A 16,312-nucleotide genomic window follows, 5' to 3' on the forward strand; every position below is an offset into this window, starting at 1 on the left:
TTGTTTCAGACACTGTTCCAAGTGCTTGGGATATATAAGTGAACAAAATAAAAACCCCTGCCCTTTGGTAGCTTACATTCTAGAAGGGAGACTTTAATGTGTACATGAACAAAATACATAAATAAATTTTATCTAAATAAATATACTTCTATAAAGCACAGCTTTTCTTAAAATTGCTTTTCAGCAGCAATTCCCTCATCTGCTATTACCAGAGGCAGAAGTCTCTTCCCTCTGTTTTCTTTGCCCCTTTTAGTTTCTTTCATCTTGGCTTCCTGTTTCTTCCCGAGGGAAGGAAATACTTCCTTTGCAGAAGTTCATCAAATATAACTTCCAGATAGTCGCTGACAGAATAAAATGACCCTGGGCGTATTATTTAGTGAATATTTTGGATCTCTGCAAAGTCTGCCTTTTAACTAGATCTTAATACATTTCCCAAAACCTGTTCAGAAAATGTATCAAAAATGTAATTGGTTAAAACCAAATAAAAACACACAGGTCTTCAGTTCTAAAATCAATGGCATTAATCCACCAAAGGCCGGCATGGCACTGAATGAAGGCGCCACAAGTCTCACTGACTATGATCTAAAATCCACAGATCTTCTCAGTAATAAATAGGGAATGGGACAATAAAAAGTACTCAACTGCGAGGAAGGCAGACATTTCGATTCTCCCTTTGCTACATTAAACAATACAGCCTGCAATCTAGAGAGACAGGAGGAGAGAGCCAAGTGAGAAATAATGACTTCAAGTGTGTGGGACTCACAATTAAACCCTGACCTTATTTCAAGGCCGACCCCTAGATCAGTAGAGCATACACAATTCCGGCTGGATTTAATGGAAGTCTTTTTTTCTTTTTTCTCTTTCTTCACTTTTGTTTCTTTCTTACTTTCTTTTCTTTCTTTTTTCCTTTCCTTTTCTTTCTTTCCTTTCTCTCTCTCTCTGTCTCTCTCTCTCTCTTTCTCTTTGCAGAAGGGACTATTTAAGGTCTTTGGGATTCATCTTTAGGGAAAAACCAAAACATGGTTTTTCCATGGATTCATATTTGGAATTAAATGACACACTTGAAAAGACAATATGAACGAATCCTTAAACTACTTCCTTACCCCAACTCCAGGCCCATACATAGATTCTATTTCTAACTTCTTAAAGAAACAAAAATTATCTTAGTAGCTGTGGGTGGTTGACTTTAACTTGATTAAGACAACATTCAATTAAAAGGCAATGTAGGTCACAGCCAGAAATCATTTACAGAATGTATAGAAACAGCCCTCGTCCCTGTTATGACCGACATTCTCAAGAGCAGGTCATACTCCTGTCTTCAGTCCCTCACCATCTCCATCCTGGTGCCATCTTCGTCCCGCCGTTTGGTGAGGCTGCTCTCCTTCATGACGGCAGTGGCTCCATCAGTCCATCTCTGGCTCATTGTCAACCTTCTGAGCCTTTGACCTCCCCTGCTCTGAGAATGGGTCTTTTCTTGGCTCCTGGGACACTTGATTTCCTTGGGTCACTTCATTTGGCTTCTCACAGATTTCTTCACTGCCTTCCTTCCTTCCCTCATTTCTTAGATGGAGGCAGAACCCCCAGATCCAGTCATCAGTGACCTTCTCATCAATGTCATCCACTTCATAGCTTCCACTGCTGTGCTGTGAGCCCTGAACTCTTCTTAAAGCCCAGCTCTGACTCTGAATATACAACCACCTGCTAAGTACCTTGAAATGGGTGTTCCTCTGCACGTCAAGTTTAAAGTCTGAAACAGTAATTCATTTTCTGCCCCCTTCCTAGTCTCCCTATATTTTCAGGATCATCTCTTTTTATTCTCTCTGTCTCTTGGGCCAGAAAATTGGTCAGATCATCTTTGGGTCCTTCTTCTCTCTCATCCCCTACATTTAATCACTCAGCTACTTGAATCTATTCTATTTTCATAACTGTGAATTTCCATTCCCAATGCCACTTTCCATAATTAGACTCATATGAGACTTTCTGTCTGGCTTCTTATAACAGCCTTTTAACTGGAATCCCTTTCTCTCTCTCCCCTTCTTTCTTTAAGAAATGCCGATCTATTCCTTATGCTGTGCAAACATTGTGCTGGAAGCTTGGGAAACAAAAGCAGTTGGAGCGGGCTCCCTCCGTGAGGAGCTCACAAAGCAGTGGGAAAGAAGGATGTGAATGATACTCACTTCCATATACTCTGATGAACACTGAACACATGAATGGTGTGTAGGTGGCCCAGAGAGAGGGGTGATTTTTTTTTTTATTTTCCCCAGGAAGCGGGCAGAGGGCCTTAACAAAGGGCTTAATGGAAAAGGTGGCTCTGGGGCTGAAATGTGGGGAAGGCTAGGATTTCACCAGATGGAGAGTCATGAGGAAGGGCATTCTGGGCCAAGGTAACAATGTTCACAAACTCACAGAGACATCAAGGCATGTGGTATGTTTAGCAGTCTGTTGTCACTGAATGCAGACTGGGGTGGGCCGTGGGGCAGGAGACTGATGGAGAGTTGGGCTGCACTGTGAAGTGCCTCCAATGAGGTTTGTGGGTTTTGTTCTATAGACACTTTGGAACCGTTGCTTTCACTCCCCACATCTAACCAAATACCAAATTCTGAGTAGAATCAATAAACTGATGTGTGAATCTGATCTATTTTCTCCCATGACACTGACTCTGTCTTATTTCTGCCCTTATTATTGGGGGCTCTTGGCCAAATTCCCCTTTATAAGAATGAGAACATTTCTATATCCAATCCTCAGTATTTAATTATCTTTTCTTATAGAAAAAAAATGGGATTTGGCAATATATGGCAGTATCAGGATCTATGTGCAAATTTCCTAGAAGACAATCTACACACACACACACACACAACACACACACACATATTTTTCATTAAATTTTCACTACAGGTCCGTGAGAAATGTCCCTATCCAGAAATTTCGCTTGCCTATTATTTTTGGCTACTACAGAATGGAGAGAGATTTCCTCATTGGTCTAGCCTCAAAAAAACATATGAGTGGCCCATGATTTCTGCCCTAAGGGATATAATGAAGAGGATTGAACACCCACCCCTGAACCTGATGTGAATGGAGAGCAGAGCCCTCTAGGTCTGCCTTTTCAGAAGGAGCATGCCATACGTCCTTGGTGGATCCCAGGCTGCTCAGGCTTTTGCAGTACTCCACATAGGCAGAAGAATGCAAACACAAGGATGCTGGTATCCACTATTGCCCTGAGTAGAAAATAAGTGGAAATGCAGAACAATTCTTCGTCCAGTTTCAAAATGTCCCTTGGTGTTTGAAAACACCAAAATGTCTGTCTCATTATTTATTATACAGAATCCAAGTAGGCCTATCTTAGAAAAGGGAACATCCCTAATTTTGGAAAGATTTTTAAACAGGATCTCACTATGCCTCACCCAGATTATTGCTCTGTAAACTAACAATCTCCTTGCTTCCTGTCCTTCTTCTTCTGTTTATTTTACATTCAACTGTCTGGTTTTGCTGTTTAAAATGCATATCTTCCACTTTTATGTTTAAACATTCCAGTATACTTGTTGTTGCTTATGGGATAAAGTCCAAAATCTCTTGGTATGGCATACCTCTCTCTCCAACCTCATCACCCATCTTGACTCAAAAACAACATGTAAAAGTTCTAGGAATAACCCCCAACATATGTAGGAACTGTATAATTTGTGCCTCTATCAGGCATTCTTGATGCAGTTGGGAGTTTGTTATGCTAAACAACCCACTAGGGAGCCTATAGATTGGTTTCTGAATGTCCCTAAACCTCCTGAAATGAATCTTACTCATTTTGAGTAAGAAATATATTAGAGCATTTTCTCAGGAGGATAAACTCCACATCTTCTGTAAGATTTTTGAGTGGGTCTTTACAACCTCATGGTTAAGAACCATGGTAAATCTGTTGAGAGCCTGGATACTCGATAGTCAAATTTGATAGAATAATATACAAAATAAGAATGGATGACAGTGTTTTAGTCAGATCATCAAGTACAGAACCTTATGAGATGTAAACGCAGAAGCCCAGGGAATTAAATAACTTGCCTGGGATTATTTACACACCGAATAACAGAATTCAGATTTAATTGTGCATTATCTTCTCTATTGTTTGCCGTCTCATATATTAATGTTACTTTTTACAACTACAGTAGAATGGAAGCTACTTGAAAGTAGGAGCCTTGCCTTGAGGTGATGATGATGACAATAAAGATAATTTTGGAGGAAACTGATTAAATAACACGACTAAGGGCACAGGCTAATCGTTAGTAAGCATCGAACCAAGGTATAAGAAATACAGTGTTATGTATTGCTACTTCTTACATATTTAGAACGGTCTACCACTTCAAAATCCTGGATAATGAGAATTTATTTATTTAAATCAAGTACATTCAATAGATCAGGCAATTTCCAAGTAAATGTGAGGTTTTTTTTAAATGAAATACTCTTGAAATGATGGATTCATGGATTTGCAGATCTGAGAACACTACTGTTTTTCATGTTACTCGGTTGATTTATGGAATGATTAAAGAAAGAAACTGCCGTTTACCTGAGATATCTTTTATTAGGCTCTGGGAAGCAGAGGAACTTGCTTTACATTTTTGTTTAACCTTTACTAGATATTTCAAATCCTCTCATTATCTGTTTTACTGATTTATAAAAGGGTGTAGGAGTGGTTTTATTTTGTTAGAGAACTAAAGTGCCCTCTCCTGGTTCTTCTCTGTCATTACAGTCAAATATCAGTTAAGATTTAATAAATAAGTTGTCCTTAATAGAAATAAAAGCAATAAATTCATTTTGATAAAGCTAAATTAAAACTATGGATTCTAATTATAAAAAGGGAATTGTCATTGAGCATTTTGAAGCACTTACACATTTTTAATTTGATCTGCAAAGAAAATCCCAAATATTTGCCTTAATCATGTTTTTGTCACTTATGTTTTAATCTTAAAAATGCAAATTCTACTTTATAAAGAACACTTTCAACTTTTGGCATTGGTTTTGATTCACTTTAGATAGCCAACATTTTTTATTATCTTGACTAATACCTTTTTTTAATAGATGAATCCAATAGATATACTTCCAATTTAAATGTTCAGAAGCACAAAATAACTAAGGAGGGTCAATCTTGATTTTATTAATGTAATTAACTAAACTTACTACCAAGAAAAGAAATCTCCATCTTGTTAAGATGTCATGTGATTGATATTCTAAGTAACTTAAAAGTAGAGCTTCTTAAGCTTGTTGCAAACTTAAATTTTGACAAATAATTATGTATATTAGTTCCCTTCACTAAAAGACCTCGTTGGGTCAGATTCATTCTAACTGCTGGTGCTAATGGCATCATTAGAGAATAAATAAATGTTATCTCCAAGCCCTAATATTCCAGTTGTCTACGTTCTGAGAGGCTTAGGACTGTAGAGCACGTTCTTTTTACGAGTTCATAAACCTCATCACTTCAGAAGTAGTTCTCTCTCACTGTCTTTTTCATAGGACTGTTCTATCACTGCCATGGTTTAAGAATTTTTTCTAGCTGTTGGTAGCTATTCAGTTCTTGCACAAAGACACAAATCCTGGCTGCTGGCCTTTTGGCATCTGTTAATATTTTCATAGACCTCAATTGAACTTTCAGTCTGTTCATGGAATTTCAGAGGCCGACAATAGAAACCACTTCTATTTGTCTTTTAACCCTTCACTTTTAGTCCTTTCCATAAGCCACTTGAAAGTCCTGTACTAGCCGGTTTAGGGAGAGAAAGGGAAAAGAAGAAAATCCAGGTTCCCTCCATAATGTTTGAGTCTCCCTTCTCTCTTCATCCAGAGAAAAGTAAATTAAGCAAACATTCAAACTGGGTACAATGTGGTGCATATAACTAAGATGAATATTGGATAAGCCTCAAACTTGTAACACAGTCACTTGAGCCTCTCCTGGGTGCCAGAATTAGTCAGCGGAAGCAGCCGTGAAAACACATACAAAAAAGGGAAAATGGCTTAGCAGCATGGAGCCGAAGCAAGCGGGTCCTGCCAAGGAGTAGTGAGCTCACACTTTACACACTACAGAACTAGACATCTGCCGTAACACACAGGTCCTTCTTGGGCCCGTCAGTTTGGCACTTCCATCTTTCCTGAAGCCCTGGGAAGAATAGCTTTCAGGTTCCCTTCCTCCCCCTCACTGACTTTTACCCCAAGGGAAGAGGCCTGGCCTGGGGTTGGTGACTGTTCTGCCCCTGATTCCCAAAGGTCAGCAGGTCAAGATCCGAGCTCGGACCATCTCAAGGTGGGTGGAAGGCCAGTCTCTGCAGCAGCAGTTCTAGGTGAGAGGGCCTTTTGTGCCTAGCGGCCCTTCCTTGGGGAGGGGGCCCCACGGGCTAGGGCACGCTATCAGGGACATGCTGACGTAAGCGGTAGTCTCCAATCCAGTGCTACTTGTAATAAAAATGTTAGGTGGATACTTAGAAGATGATAAAGGGCCAATTTATGACGCTACAGGTTGTCCCGGATGTATTTTCCGAGGCCGGTTGCATCGTCAGCCAGTGAACCTGTAGGCTACACTCCTGGCCAAGGAGCTTTAGCACAGACACACTTGCAGATGCTCAGCCAATGAAGTTTTGTTTTTGTTCTCTTTTTTTACCATGCTGTCCTGAATGTGTGCTTCTACAATGTGTGCTGTTTAATTAGTTGTGGCCAATTTTTCTGACATTTGTGTTCTGGCAAACCTTTAGAACTATAATGTCAGACAAATGTACGGAAGTAGACATGTGGAACTAATTGCAAATAAGAGAAGCTTGCCGTGATGCAAATAAAAATTGAGTTTTATATGGCCTTTCAAGGAATGTTTGCAGGAATGCAGGATAAAAATAAGCAACGATTTGGGATTGGTGGAAGTTCTTTGAAGTCCTGAAGATCATTATAAACTTTATGGCAGCCCAGAGAGATTGACTGGAAATCAGGTCAATAGTAGGTAGAAGAACCTGTAAACAGTTTCACAGGACTTGAAGAGGAGAACAAGTGTTGGATGCCAGGGGCGGCCTATCTTCTTGGGAACTAAGCTACCCTGTCCCAGCCCTAGAATCAGCCATTTCTCCTAGAAGACTTGATTCGTTTCAGTGGGACCAAGGTCTGGGAGCTAGGTTTGCTTGTTGCTACTCTGGTCTTTTCTCTTTGGCCCTTACAGTGAAGAGACCTATGATGCTTCTGTACACGTATGCATATGCCTGCATATCAGTACACAGACACATATATACGCATGCACATGTATGCACACGTAAACATTCATATAAATATTTTAAAAGTCATGAGTTTACACCAATTCCTCCAGTTGCCATACACTTCCAGAAGGTTTTTCTTGCCTTCCAGCATTTCATATTTGTATTTCCTTCTTTCATAGTGAGAACTCTAGTTTCCAACAACATCAACACATTTACTCATTTGTACATCTAAACCCTTTAGTACATTTAAGAGTTTCAAAATTGCTTTGCCCGTGACATTACAATAAACGATGTACTAAGAAGAGTTTGGGATGTGTTTGTGGACTCTCTCCCCAACTATCCTAAGACTGAGGATATATAGTGCAATATTGTGTTTAGAAGTTATTGAGATTGGTTATTGTTTCCCCACCCTCTCTGCCTGTCTCCCTTCCTTCTGTAAGTGTGGCTATAGTATTCATTTGAAATACAATTAGGTTCATGTGTTTCAGCTTGCTTTCAATTTTAACACTTTCTTTGTATTCTTACCGATTTAATTTTATTTTTGAATATGTAGAATACTAATATGACTTCGAAGGTCAAACAATACAAAAGGTATAATGAGAAATGTGTCATTGCTTCCTGTATTCCTTCTACCCAATTTCGCCAACCTCTTGTAGACAATCGATTTCACTGTTTTCTGGTTTGTGCTTCTTGTGTTAATTTCTGTAATGATGAGCCATGTATTTTAAGGTTTCCCCCTTATTTTTACACAAAAATTAGCACACTAAACACTTTGTATTTTGTTTTTTTCACTAATAATATTTCCTGGAAATCATTCCGTATCAGCACATAGCACTCCTCCTGATTATGTTTCACAGCTGCATAGTGCTCCATTGTGTGTATGTACCATCATCTATTCAACCAATCTCTTATGCTTGACAATGACAAATAATACTCTGTAAATAACTTTGTGCATTCGTGTTTTCATATTGTTGGAGATAGATGGTCAGAATACATTTATAGAGGGAATTCTGTGTTGCGGTTTGTTTCGGTTATATATAGTTGGTTAGATATTGTCAAATTCCCCTTCTTAGGAGTCACACTGTTTTTCATATTGATCAGCAATATCAGTGCTGATCGGTGCCTGTTTTTCCACCATCTCATCAACAGAGTATATCGTTAAGCTTTTCAATTTTGTCATTCTGGCTGGCGAAAATAGATTTCCACCAGAATTCTTCCTCAATTCAAAAGAATTATTAATCATTGGGGATTTAACCCTTTATCTGTGACATATGCTGTGAATATTTTTTCCTAGTTTGTCAGATGTCTTTGACTTTGTTAATGTTTTTGCCAGGCACAACAGTTTATTAGTTTTTTTATTAGTAAATAGTCATATTTACTAACCTTTTCTTTTATTGTATCTGGGACTTTAGATCATAGCTAGAAAGCCTCGCCTTATACACGGGTTTTAGAAGAATTCGCTTATGTTTTCTTCTGGTGCTTGTGTAGTTTTACTTTTTATATTTAGATCTCTGATCCATTTGAAGTTTATTCTTGGGTGTGATGAAAACCATGGATCTGCTTTTACCTTTTTCCAAGTGGCTATCCAGTCACCCCTATGCTATATGTTGAACGGAGCATCTTTGCCCCAGTGATTCGAGATACCTCTTTTATCATAAACTAGATTTGTATATGTATTTGGATCTATTTCAGCAGGTTTTATTCATTCCATCGGTCTGACGGCTCCTTCTTGTGCCAATACTATACTGTTTAATGAAAAAGGTGGCACGTTTTTATACCTGGTAACAGTTCTTCCTCTTGTCCCCCAAGTGCCCCCAACACCCATCACCCTGTAGATCTTCATATTCAGTAATTTCCTAGATATCCTTGTGTTTTTTGTTTTTCATTTTTAGTTCTTAATAAAACTAAAATTTTAATCAACACAAAGGTGGCTTTCACTGTATCATTATTAATAAATCAGACTAAACCTGGATTATGGGAACTGCTTTTGTAAAAAGAGAAGAATGATAGGCATTTTATTCCTGACTATGAAAAATACTTATTCTTTCTCTTTTCGAGTTGAGTATAGAAGAAAATTATTTCAGTTCAGTACAACCTTGAAAAAAAATTAATGCTATTGCCTTATTCCTAGTATCTCCTCGTTCTTCTTACCTTTTATGTGTCACCAATAACCCATCCCACCAAGGGGGAAAGAAAACCATGCCATCACCATGTTCTGGTAGCTCCTCCTTCTGGAATGTACAGCTGAAAACAATCTTTTATCTCATGACTCTTTGAATTAATAGAACCCTCCATTGTATGTACTTATGTTCCTGAAACTAACTCCAGATGACTGTAGTCCACTGCTTCTGCCTTGGGATTGCGTCTATACTGATGTTCTCCTACGGAAGCCAGAGATCAAACGAGCCCTGATTCCATCATGGTGAAACATGCTAGTTTAAATTAGAGTAAGCAAAACTACAGCCAATTTCACCTGCTTCAAATCTCTATTGAAGAAATTGTATCTTCTGACTCCAGGGGTCCACGAAGATCTGTTATGTCTTAAAAATTCAGATTCCACGGAACTTATGTTTATTGTCATAATACATTTTCTTTTGCTTTTTGGCATAAAATAGTATTTTAAAAAAATTGTATTCCCCATCAAGTTTCATCAAAAACAGCCATTCTTTCCGTTAATTCTGGAAAAAATTTTGTAATCTCAAGTTCAAACCACATATCATAGTTGATCAATAGACTATTATAATCCATTGAGATAGTCCAAAGTTTTTTAAAAATGCAGCTGAAAATCAGAGAGGGAGACAAATCAGGGGAGACTCTGGACTCTGGGAAACAAACTGAAGGTTGCAGAAGGGAGGTAGGTGGGAGGATGGGGTAACTCGGTGATGGGCTTTAAGAAGGGCACCTGATCTGATGAGCACTGGGTGTTACATGCAACTAATGAATCATTGAACAATACATCAAAAACTAATTATGTACTATATGTTGGCTAACTGAACTTAATAAAAAAATTAAGAAAATAAAAATAAAAAACGCAGCTCAAAAAATAAAAATAAAAACATGAGAAAGCAGCTCAAAAGATGTGTCACACCAACTTAGGTACCCAATTTTATGTGCCAGTGATAAGCCAATGGACCATTTCATGAAGGCTTAACTTTTCAATCAGAAGAGATTGCCTTCAAGGTTAGAGAACTTTCATTTTAGAAAACTTTGTGATTATTCTTGCTGTTGAAACTTTTAAGCATTTTTATTAGTCAGCTTAATGTCTTTTGTGAATGATCATTTGATGTTTTTTTCTATTAAAATCTCTGTCTTAATTATTTAAGAGTCTCTCGAATATTATGTCTATTAATCCTCTCATTCTCATAAGTTTTGCAGATATTTCCCCCAAATTGTTATTTGTTTTCATATTTGGTTTGGCATATTTTGGTACATAAGGTTTTAATTATCTTTATTTATATTGGTCCTTTGTATTGTGGATTTTTGAAAATTCCTGTAATGCTTGGAAGATTTTCTGCCATCTTCAGATCATATAAATATTCACCTATTTGACTTTTAAAAAGTAACTTAAAAAAAAGATTGATGTATTTATTTGAGAGAGAGTGCAGCAGGGGGGTGGAGGGACAAGGGAAGAGAGAGAGAATCTCATGCAGACTCCCCACTGAGTGCAGAGCCAGACCTGGAGTTCAGTCTCACGACCCTGGGATCATGACCTGAGCTGAAGGCAGATACTCAACCTACTGAGCCACCCAGGTGCTCCCTAAAAATGTTTAATTTTTAATCCAGTTCCAATTTATTTTACCACACAGTATGAGGTGAAGATCTCTTTTTCCTGATAACCAATTGTCCTAGTACTATTTAAAGAATAATTTATTCTTTATTTGTGTATAATGATCTTTATCCTAGGCATAATTTTGTATGAAGCCTCTCTTTTCTGCTTTATTAATGTATTTGTCTATTCCTGAGACAGTACTATTCCATTTTAAGTATTGTACCTTTGAAACAATTTTAATATCTGGGCAAAGCAAGTCTCTCCCAGTATATTATTTCAAAATTTTCTTGACTATTCTCACCTGTTTTAAAAATAGATGAACTTTCATATAATTTAATAATTCTTTTTTTGTCCAGAACATACCACATTTATTCATTTCATGTTCACTGACAGACTTAGTTGTTTGCTGCATTTCAATCTGTGTATAGTATTCGCATGTTTTTATAGGTGAGATGTTGGGTTGGCTTGGCTGGTTCTCTGCTCTGATTTCATAAACCTGAAATCATGGTGTCACCAAGCATTCTTTTTTGAAGGCTCTTAAGATGAATCATCTTCTGAGATCATTTATTCTGTTGATAGAATTTAGTTGCATGTGGATGTAGGAAATGATGTTTTCATTTCCTTGCTGGCTGTAGGCTGGTGGTTGTTCTCAGCTTCTAAGATCTGCCTCCATTTCTTGGCCAGCGACCCCCTTTCTCTGTCTTCAAGGACAGCAACGGCAAGTCAGCCATTCTTATGTTTTGAATCTCTCACACCACCCCTCTATTTCATTTCTCCTTTGCTCCTCTCTTCATTTCTCCGCATCTCTCTGACTCTGTGTGCTTATTTTGTATATGACATTTAAGACCAACTTATTTAGCTCTATAAAAAAGCCCATTGGAATTTTTACTGGGATCAGATTACACTTGTAAATTAACTTAGAAAGAATTGACATCTTGATGATGTTGAGATGTGCTAATAAAGAATAAGAGATGTCTTTCCATTTTTTCAAGCCTATTTTTGTGTCTTATAGAAGTGTTTTGTAGTTTTCTTCATGTAGATTTTGAGCATTTCTTGTGAAATTTGCTCCAAAATATTTTATCTTTTTTGTCACCATTGTAAATGGTTTTGTGCATTCATTATATTTTCTAGCTGGTTACTATTTGTGTATATGAATGCTACCAATTTTTACATGTTAGTTTTATATCCTGCTACCTTAGTTAATATTTCATTGTTTGAATTCATTTTATCTTTGATTCTCTAGGATATTCCATGGATTCTATCAGATCATCAGCCAATAGAGGTAGATTTATTTCTTATTATAACTCCTGTACCTCTGGTTGTTTTCTCTAGTCTAATTGTATTGACTATTGCTTTTAAACAGTGCTAGATACCAGTGGAGATAGTGGGCTTGCTAACTTTGTTACTGACCTTAGTAAGAATCCCTCTACTGTTTCCCTATTAAGTAAGGAAATAGCCATTCGTTACTGTTTTCCTGAAAGTTTTTATGAAGAATGGGTGTTTAATTTTGCCAAAGTCAATCTTCAACACATATAAATTCTTATCATTTTTACCCATAGACATTAAAATGGTGAATTATATTAATTTGGTATCTAATACTAAGCATTTTTACATTTAGTATAAACCTTATTTGATTATGGGGTGTGTTAATTTTTTAATGTGCTATCAGTCAGTTCAACAGTATTTCATTTATTAAAAATGTTTATATCAATCTCATAGATGATATTGGTCTACAAATTTTTGTGCTATCTTTATCAGGTTTAGATATCAATGTTATACTTGGCTTCATAAAAAAACTTCTTGACTTCTTATTGTCTGAGGCAATCTATGTATCATTTGGATTGTCTGGTCTCAAAAGGTCTGGTAGAATTCTTCTGTATGATCATCTGGGCCTGCTGCTATCATGTGGGATAGGTAGACATTTTTTCCCATTTTTGTAAAAATTGGTCTAAGTTTTCTATCTCTACTGGGATCAGGTTTGGTATAGTATACTTGCCTAAGAAATTATGCATTTCTTCTAGGTTTTCAACTGTATTCGCATAAGGGCATGCAAAAGTAGATGTTAATGACTTAAAAAATTTTTCTTTTGGATCATAATTATTTCCAAATTGTAATTTCTACTTTTGTATGTTTGTGATTTCTCCTCCTTTTTTTGATTAGCTAGTGGTTTGTCTGTTTATTTTTCTAAGATAATAGGATTGTGATTAATTTGACCTACTGTTTTTCTCTTCTCTACTTCATTCATTTCTGATTTTAACTTGAATAATTCCTTCTACTTTCATTTGTTATTTACTTATTTTGTTCTTTGTTTAGTATTTTGAGTTGGAAATTTAATTCACTTATTTTTATTCTTTCATTTTTATTGATCTTGGTATATAGGGTTACAAATTATTCTTTACATTGCTTCAAATGTATTCCAAAATTTCTGGTATAGAATGTTTTTACTCTTGTTACTTTTTCATAAATACATTAATTTTTTTTATTCTCTTTTCACCCAAGAGTGACTTCATGCAAGATCTTTAATTTCCAGGTGAGATGCCTTTTATTTTTTGATTCTATTTTTATTTTCCAGTTTTATGGCACTGTGGTCAGATCAGTTTTAGTACCGCTTTTTATGGTAACTATCAAAGTTCTCTTTGTATCTTAGAACAGTGGTTTATAAACCATGGCCTGGAGGGTCTGTACCTTTCCTTGTAAATTTTTTAAAAAACATAAATGGAGAACTTAATGAATTCTTTTAAAGTATACACAGAGTGTAACAATCATGAAGTTAGGAAATACCTCTATCCCACTTTTTTCCAGTGACAACCTCTTCTTCCCATTGTAGAGGAAACCAGTCTACTGACATTTATGACAATTAGTTTCTTTTCTTTAGTTTTACCACCCAAATATAAATTTCTAAATAATATAGTTTCATCTTGCCCATTTTTTTACCTTATGAAAATAAAATAGGGGCGCCTGGGTGGCTCAGTCGTTATGCACCTGCCTTCGGCTCAGGACATGATCCCAGGGTCCTGGGATCAAGCCCCGCATCGGGCTCTCTGCTCCGCAGGAAGCCTGCTTCTCCCTCTCCCACTCCCCCTGCTTGTGTTCCCTCTCTCGCTGTGTCTCTCTCTGTCAAATAAATGAATAAAATCTTCAAAAAAAAAAAAAAAGAAAAGAAAATAAGTTTTAAAATAAAACTTTTAATTTTGAGATAATTGAAGAATACCATGAAATTGTAAAAGATAGTCCAGAGAGATCCCATGTACTCTTTATGCAGTTTTCCTTAGTGGTAGCATCTTGGAAACCTACAGCACAATGATCACAATCATAATATTGACATTAATACAATAAACCAATCTTATTCAGCAAGATCTTTAATATTCTCCTCCCCCTGCCCCCCGCTCCACCACCTCATATCCAAGGAGTACAATCTCTATTCTCTCTATAATCTTCCCCCAGAAGCACTATCTCTAAGGCTGCTACTTCAAGCCCTGAACTCTTTCAAGGCCCTTCCCTGTAGCTAAGGCTCTGAATAACCAAATCCCAATGTATCTTTGACATTTTTTGGTATGTCTCACCTCTTCCTCTTGGCCCCTAACCCTACCTCTCTATGCAAGAGGTTTCCTGGGATGGTTTGCAGGTATTAGAAGCTTTGTTAGAATTTCTTTTCTTTTTTTGCCCTCATAAGTGACTTGAAAGTTGCAGTGTTTTCTGTTCCCTAACAATGTTTAAGTCATAGGTCCCATGTAGTTTTATTTGTTCTCCTTGTTAATTGTATGGTTATTTTGGGAATGTCATGGGGGAGATTTGGAATCAAGCTACTGCTATTGTTCTTCAAAGTCATTTAATCTCTCTAACAGCTTCGTGAGTACTATCACCTCTCAATCCTTTGAATAGGAGGAAACTGAGGCCCAGAAAAGTTAAGTGATACCCAAGAAGTTGGTAAGTGGGACACTTGGGAATTGTTGATACACATTTAATAAACTCTCAGGGTTGAAGAGACTGTAACATTTCTGTTCCTTAGAACACTGCTATAACACACACCCACTGTGGCTACTGAAATTTCTGCTTGAATATCTCCAGTGGTAAGGAACTCATTGCCTCCAAATCTTTGGATTCTCTAAAATGGCTAGAAAGCTTTTTCTTATGTTCTGTTGAATTCTACTTCTGTGTGTCTTTGACTTTGGTTCAGGTTATGCCAACTTTGTGGTTGGGGTCAACAAAGTTCAAATCTATACCTCTATCCTTGACCTAGTGCTTTATTGTTGGAAGTCAGAAATGCATCCTGGTCTTCAACAATACATTTTTGAGTCTCCTTTACCAAATGGCCACATTGTTTTGGACATGTCCTACTTTACTTCTACCTCTATGGAAATGAACACAAAATACTTGGAATCTGACCAACATAAAATAAAGTAGGACAATTTGTTCTCCTAGTCTGGACATTATATCATATATTGATAAAATGTCATTATATAGAGAGAGTTTTTTTTGTTTTGTTTTGTTTTACCATCATGTCACTCTATGAGTTGCAAAGGTAGTGGTTAGGACAAGCCCTAAGTCTTTTTCCACATTTGCTGATGACAAGTCACATGTCCCCATGCAGTCCTTGTACATGCAGCTGTCTGACTCCCAAGACTGGACTTCTACATTTATACCAGTTCAGTTTCATTATTTCCAACCTAGCCTATCCTTCCTTTTGGCTTGCTCAGATTTTACCAGGGGCTTGATTCATCTATTGTAACATTGCCTTCTTGTTTTCTTTAAAAAATTAATCATAAATCCAACAATGTCTTTGTCTTAGTAAACTTAAAAATGTGGTGTAGGGCAGGACTGGAGCACAGTCCTGTTGCATTCAAATCTTACCTCTAAATTAATGATTCTTAAAGTGGTATGTTTTAAGATATGTAACAAGTTATGGGTAGAATATAACCTACCTTCTTTAGCTGCTTAATATTAATGCACACCTACCTGAAAATGTAGCTAAACATTTGAAGACCTTGTAAAACTTAGGATGTTTAATTTTGATTTCAGATAAATGGGTCAAATAATTTTTTTCAGTAGGTTGTCTCCATTCTTTTGCTGTCTTTCTACCCCCTACCCTAGTGTAGTTATCAAAGAACAAAATTTATACATGTTCTTTTTAATAGTTACCATTATTTCATTTTAGTATCACCAGTGTGGATAACCCATTACACACTTTCTAGTAACTCTTTCTCAGCACGTATTGACATTTTTATTTTACCTTACTGGTTTTTTATTCCTCTTTAGGCTGGATGGCATTCTGTTGGCCAACCGGTTGCCTCTATGCTCCTTACAGTAGATTGTGACCTAATCACAGGTTTATTCACTG

General features: G+C 36.9%; 1 protein-coding gene across 1 annotated transcript in view; it reads left to right on the top strand.

Annotated features, from left to right (window-relative positions):
- The window catches only part of OGFRL1 (opioid growth factor receptor like 1), a 69,387-nt gene extending 54,352 nt beyond the window's left edge, over positions 1-15,035 (top strand). The window contains exons 8-10 of the transcript XR_003211832.2: positions 12,218-12,256; positions 13,474-13,504; positions 14,820-15,035. The gene's annotated coding sequence lies outside the window, so the exon portion shown is untranslated. The remainder of the gene's footprint in view (positions 1-12,217; positions 12,257-13,473; positions 13,505-14,819) is intronic.
- The last annotated feature ends 1,277 nt before the right edge of the window (positions 15,036-16,312 follow it).

The sequence above is a fragment of the Callorhinus ursinus genome, unplaced genomic scaffold, assembly GCF_003265705.2.
Source record: "Callorhinus ursinus isolate GAN/ISIS: 27379988/994484 unplaced genomic scaffold, GSC_fseal_2.0 scaffold22, whole genome shotgun sequence".
Taxonomy (NCBI): domain Eukaryota; kingdom Metazoa; phylum Chordata; class Mammalia; order Carnivora; family Otariidae; genus Callorhinus; species Callorhinus ursinus.